Raw genomic sequence first — 8,918 nt, 5'->3', positions numbered from 1 at the left:
CATTGTTTTTCCTTTTTTTACATGATATGTATGAAAGAGGGGCAAAAGATACCAGAGGGAGAGTCAAACTCATAGATAGAAAATAAAGTTACAAAACCATGGCTAAAAATAGAAAAAAACAAACAGAAAAATAATAGTACAAAAGACGCAACATAGAAAACTAAAGACTAAGCAACATGAACCCCACCAAAAACTTGGAGCTCCAGAAGGGTTAAGCCGATCTTGCTCCACATGTGTCCCCCGTCATGTTGCTTATGTTATTACAAATCTGGTAAACAGTCTTATTCAGTAGGTCACATTCATGAAAAGGGAAAGGGTATTGTAGCTACCACATAAGGAACATATCCAATAGCATATGTGAAACGATTATCCCATAACGGTCAACCAACCAGTGATGGCGTCCGTAAAATTTACAATTTATGAAATAGACAGATGATTATATGATATTGAAAAGGTTGTTCAAGATATTTTACATGGTATGTCTGAAATACCCAAGTCATTGTAGACAGATAATTATGAGATATTGAAAAGGCTGTTCAAGACTGATTGATTGATTGTGGTTTAGCGTCATTTTCAACACTATTGTGGTATTTCATGGTGGTCAGTTTGTATTGGTGGAGGTAGCTGGAGCGTCAAACGTCCCTGCATTGTAAAAGATTCAAACTCATCCCCAGCTGTTCAAGAGTAAAGATTTACTTCTGAAGACTTTAACAAAAATTTCCCATCATTTATGTTCTGCTGTTGTTTTTCATATTTTCATAAATATAATTTGAGTGTCCAGCGAAATATTACAACTGTTGTTAAAAAAAACAACACATTTCGAACTATACAGTAAGCAATTGGTCAACTTTATTTGGTGTATGGAATGATTGTAAGGTGTACATATTTGTCTGGTAGGGTTCATATGACAATGACTTCATTTTTACGGTTCATTAGTCAATGTAAGGATTTTTTAGTTTCATCTGTTTCTCAGATTCTATTAGCAATAGAACCACTATATTTGGTACTTGTACATCATGTCATGTCTGTATTAAGTTGTATATAGTTACAAACGATATTGCAAGCCAAACAAAGTGTCCAAAAATTAGACCGATCATATCATAGTGAACATGTGTTTCAATTTGATTGAACTTCAATTTCATCAAAAACTTATATGTAACCTCGACCAAAAACTTAAACATGAAGCGGGACAGACGGACGAACGAACGCACAGACCAGAATACATAATGCCCATAAATAAGGCATAAAAAAAAAATAATAATGAATGATATTCCGGTCTACAATGTTAAAGAGTGGCAATAGTTGATGCAAATAGATTCCGGTGAGCACAAACATAAGAAAAACTGCAATCTAATTAAAAGTCATATCTACAATAACTTGCATGCTCGTACATATGAGAATAACAAAACAGAGAACTATATTTTGATTCGATTGTGAAAACCGATACCATATGTACACATCAGGCTACTTCATGCAGAAATTGACAATGATGATTGGTTGACAATATTATACTTCTAAACAAAAGAGACAATTTCAATTTTCATATGGTGAAGTTTTCATTTGTTTGTAGTGACATTTAGCAGGATCTGTTTTTTAGAGTATATATTTTGCAGTTGATACAATATTTAAGGTCTTTCGTTTCCTATCAGGATTTCCCCTAAGGCGTATTGCTTCATACAAGGACGCTATTGCAAAAAGGTATCTGCCTGGAAAAGATGGGGTCATATTTCACGACATCAACACTTGGTTCTGTGTCGCAGATGACAATATATATATGTTAAACAATTTGGTCCTCCATACTTCGATTTAGGCATTATGGAATATAGCTTGAACATCACAGTATTTCTATTTACAATGAGTAAAACGATAGTTTCCATTAATGAAGCAGAAACTAATTTCCTACTTGGGTACTTAATATTATGTATTGAATTCTGTTGAATTGAATTGAATTGAATTGAATTGTATTGTATTGTAGTGTAGTGTAGTGTAGTGTAGTGTAGTGTAGTGTAGTGTAGTGTAGTGTAGTGTAGTGTAGTGTAGTGTAGTGTAGTGTAGTGTAGTGTAGTGTAGTGTAGTGTAGTGTAGTGTAGTGTAGTGTAGTGTAGTGTAGTGTAGTGTAGTGTAGTGTAGTGTAGTGTAGTGTAGTGTAGTGTAGTGTAGTGTAGTGTAGTGTAGTGTAGTGTAGTGTAGTGTAGTGTATTGCGGGGAGAAGTCTGGGAATCAAACAAATAGGGAAATAGCTATATTTTGTAGATGTTACAACAATTTCAGATTCTTTTTGGAAAATGTGTTTAGCTCTAAAAAGAGCCTTCTTCAGCAAAAGCTGTTTTCGAACTCATTAACTTGTCGTCGGCTTTTAATCTTCTGATTCTCCGTTGCCACATCCATTTTCTCACTGCTAACTTCTTCTGGTACTGATGGTTGCTAATAAATCTACAACATTTAAATCTGAGTGCACGATTTGATATTTGTTGTACCTCACTGTTCAACTTTGGGCAGTTGCTGTGTCTTTATTTCTCTCTTTAGACGACCGACTTGTGTCGCTTGTTTGTCCGCATACTCATAAAACATGTTTCTGGCACCTTCTGTGGTGGCTAGTTGTAACCGTAATGTGTATCTAAAGCTCTTCATGTCATCTCGTTTGGCTTTGTCGTATCTAATCTGTAGTAAATTTAAACGTCTGGTGATTAGTTTAATCTGTTCACATGCTTTACGGAATTTATTTTCGGCAATGTACAATGCCAGTCGGTTATCAGTACAAACTTTTTCAGACATGGTTGTTCAAGGTTATCAAACTTTGAAATAAAGATGAAGTTGAAATATCATTCTCCACATTTATATTCATCAAACATATTACTCTGTGTCATTTTCAGGTTATGTCATTAAGTTAGCAAAAGGGTCGACCGACATTGGTGAACATTTCCGGTAGCGGTGAACAAATGTGACACCAACAGGTAAACTGAAGCGTCCCCTCTGTTCAGACGATCGTTAACATGACACTCTCTGGAATTTGATTGACGAAATCTTTTAATGATTAAGAAGAAACTTTTGTTAAAGAACCAGTCAGATATTATTGTTTTTTAGTCTAAATGGTGAAAATTAACGTGTTTGAATGTATTGATGAATAAAAAGAGTTGATTGTCGAATCTTAGCAATTGGATACACTAATTGAATAAAATAATCTATTTTGGGGGCATAACGATTCATCAAAGACTTGTGTATTTCATACAAATCTATTTACAAATGCGGGAAGAGACATCAAAAAAAGATAGAAAAAAAGGGTAACTTTTTCCAAAGATAAAGGAATAACAAGAGCTGCTGTTATCAGAAAATCAGCTTTACAGATATCAAATGACATTTTCTGTGAACAGAAAAAAAAAATATCGACTCTCCAATGAAATATGGTTGAAGAAACAGATATTTATTTTCCAGTATTTATTGTTTTCGTTGCTGATATGCTTTCTGAATGCCAGTTTTGTATTTTATATCTCCATCCAATTTTTTCATGTAACGTGAAATTTACGAATTGGGGTGCTTGTTGTTTTATGAGAACCCTAGTGGTTTAGTTTAACACCATGAGTTCTATTGTATTGTATTGTATTGTATTGTATTGTATTGTATTGTATTGTATTGTATTGTATTGTATTGTATTGTATTGTATTGTATTGTATTGTATTGTATTGTATTGTATTGTATTGTATTGTATTGTATTGTATTGTATTGTATTGTATTGTATTGTATTGTATTGTATTGTATTGTATTGTATTGCGGGGAGAAGTCTGGGAATCAAACAAATAGGGAAATAGCTATATTTTGTAGATGTTACAACAATTTCAGATTCTTTTTGGAAAATGTGTTTAGCTCTAAAAAGAGCCTTCTTCAGCAAAAGCTGTTTTCGAACTCATTAACTTGTCGTCGGCTTTTAATCTTCTGATTCTCCGTTGCCACATCCATTTTCTCACTGCTAACTTCTTCTGGTACTGATGGTTGCTAATAAATCTACAACATTTAAATCTGAGTGCACGATTTGATATTTGTTGTACCTCACTGTTCAACTTTGGGCAGTTGCTGTGTCTTTATTTCTCTCTTTAGACGACCGACTTGTGTCGCTTGTTTGTCCGCATACTCATAAAACATGTTTCTGGCACCTTCTGTGGTGGCTAGTTGTAACCGTAATGTGTATCTAAAGCTCTTCATGTCATCTCGTTTGGCTTTGTCGTATCTAATCTGTAGTAAATTTAAACGTCTGGTGATTAGTTTAATCTGTTCACATGCTTTACGGAATTTATTTTCGGCAATGTACAATGCCAGTCGGTTATCAGTACAAACTTTTTCAGACATGGTTGTTCAAGGTTATCAAACTTTGAAATAAAGATGAAGTTGAAATATCATTCTCCACATTTATATTCATCAAACATATTACTCTGTGTCATTTTCAGGTTATGTCATTAAGTTAGCAAAAGGGTCGACCGACATTGGTGAACATTTCCGGTAGCGGTGAACAAATGTGACACCAACAGGTAAACTGAAGCGTCCCCTCTGTTCAGACGATCGTTAACATGACACTCTCTGGAATTTGATTGACAAAATCTTTTAATGATTAAGAAGAAATTTTTGTTAAAGAACCAGTCAGATATTATTGTTTTTTAGTCTAAATGGTGAAAATTAACGTGTTTGAATGTATTGATGAATAAAAAGAGTTGATTGTCGAATCTTAGCAATTGGATACACTAATTGAATAAAATAATCTATTTTGGGGGCATAACGATTCATCAAAGACTTGTGTATTTCATACAAATCTATTTACAAATGCGGGAAGAGACATCAAAAAAAGATAGAAAAAAAGGGTAACTTTTTCCAAAGATAAAGGAATAACAAGAGCTGCTGTTATCAGAAAATCAGCTTTACAGATATCAAATGACATTTTCTGTGAACAGAAAAAAAAAATATCGACTCTCCAATGAAATATGGTTGAAGAAACAGATATTTATTTTCCAGTATTTATTGTTTTCGTTGCTGATATGCTTTCTGAATGCCAGTTTTGTATTTTATATCTCCATCCAATTTTTTCATGTAACGTGAAATTTACGAATTGGGGTGCTTGTTGTTTTATGAGAACCCTAGTGGTTTAGTTTAACACCATGAGTTCTATTGTATTGTATTGTATTGTATTGTATTGTATTGTATTGTATTGTATTGTATTGTATTGTATTGTATTGTATTGTATTGTATTGTATTGTATTGTATTGTATTGTATTGTATTGTATTGTATTGTATTGTATTGTATTGTATTGTATTGTATTGTATTGTATTGTATTGTATTGTATTGTATTGTATTATTGTATTGTATTGTATTGTATTGTATTGTATTGCGGGGAGAAGTCTGGGAATCAAACAAATAGGGAAATAGCTATATTTTGGAGATGTTACAACAATTTCAAATTCTTTTTGGAAACTGTGTTTGGCTCTGAAAAGAGCCTTCTTCAGCAAAAGCTGTTTTCGAACTCATCAACTTGTCGTCGGCTTTTAATCTTCTGATTCTCCGTTGCCACATCCATTTTCTCACTGCTAACTTCTTCTGGTACTGATAGTTGCTAATAAATCTACAACATTTAAATCTGAGTGCACGATTTGATATTTGTTGTAACTCACTGTTCAACTTTGGGCAGTTGCTGTGTCTTTATTTCTCTCTTTAGACGACCGACTTGTGTCGCTTGTTTGACTGCATACTCATAAAACATGTTTCTGGCACCTTCTGTGGTGGCTAGTTGTAACCGTAATGTGTATCTAAAGCTCTTCATGTCATCTCGTTTGGCTTTGTCGTATCTAATCTGTAGTAAATTTAAACGTCTGGTGATTAGTTTAATCTGTTCACATGCTTTACGGAATTTATTTTCGGCAATGTACAATGCCAGTCGGTTATCAGTACAAACTTTTTCAGACATGGTTGTTCAAGGTTATCAAACTTTGAAATAAAGATGAAGTTGAAATATCATTCTCCACATTTATATTCATCAAACATATTACTCTGTGTCATCTTCAGGTTATGTCATTAAGTTAGCAAAATAGTGTCGACCGATATTGGTGAACATTTCCGGTAGCGGTGAACAAATTTGACACCAACAGGTAAACTGAAGCGTCCCCTCTGTTCAGACGATCGTTAACATGACACTCTCTGGAATTTGATTGACAAAATCTTTTAATGATTAAGAAAAAACATTTGTTAAAGAACCAATCAGATATTGTTGTTTTTTCGTCTAAATGGTGAAAATTAACGTGTTTGAATGTATTGATGAATAAAAAGAGTTGATTGGCGACTCTTACCAATTGGATACACTAATTGAATAAGCTTATCTATTTTGGGAGCATAACGATACATCGAAGAGTTGTGTATTTCATACAAAACTGTTTACAAATGCGGGAGGAGACATAATAAAAAAAAAGATAAAAAGGGGTCACCTTTTCCATAGATAAAGGAATAACAAGAGCTGCTGTTATCAGAAAATCAGCTTTACAGATATGAAATGACATTTTCTGTGAACAGTAAAAAAAAATATCGATTCTCCAATGAAATATGGTTGAAAAACAGATATTTCTTTTCCCGTATTTATTGTTTTCGTTGCTGATATGCTTTCTGAATGCCAGTTTTGTATTTTATATCTCCATTCATTTTTTCATTTAACATAAAATTTACCAATTGGGGTGCTTGTTGTTTTAGAAAAACCCTAGTGGTTTAACACCATATGTTGTGTTGTGTTGTGTTGTATTGTATTGTATTGTGTTGTATTGTATTGTATTGTATTGTATTGTATTGTATTGTATTGTATTGTATTGTATTGTATTGTATTGTATTGTATTGTATTGTATTGTATTGTATTGTATTGTATTGTATTGTATTGTATTGTATTGTATTGTATTGTATTGTATTGTATTGTATTGTATTGTATTTCTATTGGCACGAGTTTATTTTACTTGTTTGCCTTATTTATATTGCTAAACAGATGATTGGAGGATAAAAACGGGGAGAAGTCTGGGAATCAGACATAAATAGGGAAATAGCTATATTTTGTAGATGTTACAACAATTTCAGATTCTTTTTGGAAAATGTGTTTGGCTCTGAAAAGAGCCTTCTTCAGCAAAAGCTGATTTCGAACTCATCAACTTGTCGTCAGCTTTTCATCTTCTGATTCGTCGTTGCCACAGCCATTTTCTTACTGCTATCTTCTTCTGGTTGCCAATAAATCTGCAACATTCAAATCTTAGTGAACGATTTGATATTTGTTGTACCTCACTGTTCAACTTTGGGCAGTTGCTGTTTCTTTATTTCTCTCTTTAGACGACCGACTTGTGTCGCTTGTTTGACTGCATACTCATAAAACATGTTTCTGGCACCTTCTGTGGTGGCTAGTTGTAACCGGAATGTGTATCTAAAGCTCTTCATGTCATCTCGTTTGGCTTTGTCGTATCTAATCTGTAGTAAATTTAAACGTCTGGTGATTAGTTTAATCTGTTCACATGCTTTACGGAATTTATTTTCGGCAATGTACAATGCCAGTCGGTTATCATTACAAACTTTTTCAGACATGGTTGTTCAAGGTTATCAAACTTTGAAATTAAGATGAAGTTGAAATATCATTCTACACATTTATATTCACCAAACATATTACTCCTTGTCATCTTCAGGTTCTGTCATAAAGTTAGCAAATAGTGTCGACTGACATCGGTGAACATTTCCGGTAGCGGTGAACAAATGTGACACCAACAGGTAAACTGAAGCGTCCCCTCTGTTCAGACGATCGTTAACATGACACTCTCTGGAATTTGATTGACAAAATCTTTTAATGATTAAGAAGAAACATTTGTTAAAGAACCAATCAGAAATTGTTGTTTTTTAGTCTAAATGGTGAAAATTAACGTGTTTGAATGTATTGATGAATAAAAAGAGTTGATTGGCGAATCTTACCAATTGGATACACTAATTGAATAAGCTTATCTATTTTGGGGGCATAACGATACATCGAAGAGTTGTGTATTTCATACAGAACTGTTTACAAATGCGGGAGGAGACATAATAAAAATAAAAAAAAAGGGGGTCACTTTTTCCATAGATAAAGGAATAACAAGAGCTGCTGTTATCAGAAAATCAGCTTTACAGATATCAAATGACATTTTCTGTGAACAGAAAAAAAAAATATCGACTCTCCAATGAAATATGGTTGAAGAAACAGATATTTATTTTCCAGTATTTATTGTTTTCGTTGCTGATATGCTTTCTGAATGCCAGTTTTGTATTTTATATCTCCATCCAATTTTTTCATGTAACGTGAAATTTACGAATTGGGGTGCTTGTTGTTTTATGAGAACCCTAGTGGTTTAGTTTAACACCATGAGTTCTATTGTATTGTATTGTATTGTATTGTATTGTATTGTATTGTATTGTATTGTATTGTATTGTATTGTATTGTATTGTATTGTATTGTATTGTATTGTATTGTATTTCTATTGGCACGAGTTTATTTTACTTGTTTGCCTTATTTATATTGCTAAACAGATGATTGGAGGATAAAAACGGGGAGAAGTCTGGGAATCAGACATAAATAGGGAAATAGCTATATTTTGTAGATGTTACAACAATTTCAGATTCTTTTTGATAAATGTGTTTGGCTCTGAAAAGAGCCTTCTTCAGCAAAAGCTGTTTTCGAACTCATCAACTTGTCGTCAGCTTTTCATCTTCTGATTCGTCGTTGCCACAGCCATTTTCTCACTGCTATCTTCTTCTGGTACTGATGGTTGCCAATAAATCTGTAACATTCAAATCTTAGTGAACGATTTGATATTTGTTGTACCTCACTGTTCAACTTTGGGCAGTTGCTGTGTCTTTATTTCTCTCTTTAGACGACCGACTTGTGTCGCTTGTT

Source organism: Mytilus edulis, chromosome 1, assembly GCF_963676685.1.
Source record: "Mytilus edulis chromosome 1, xbMytEdul2.2, whole genome shotgun sequence".
Classification (NCBI taxonomy): domain Eukaryota; kingdom Metazoa; phylum Mollusca; class Bivalvia; order Mytilida; family Mytilidae; genus Mytilus; species Mytilus edulis.
This window is presented reverse-complemented; position numbering follows the sequence as displayed.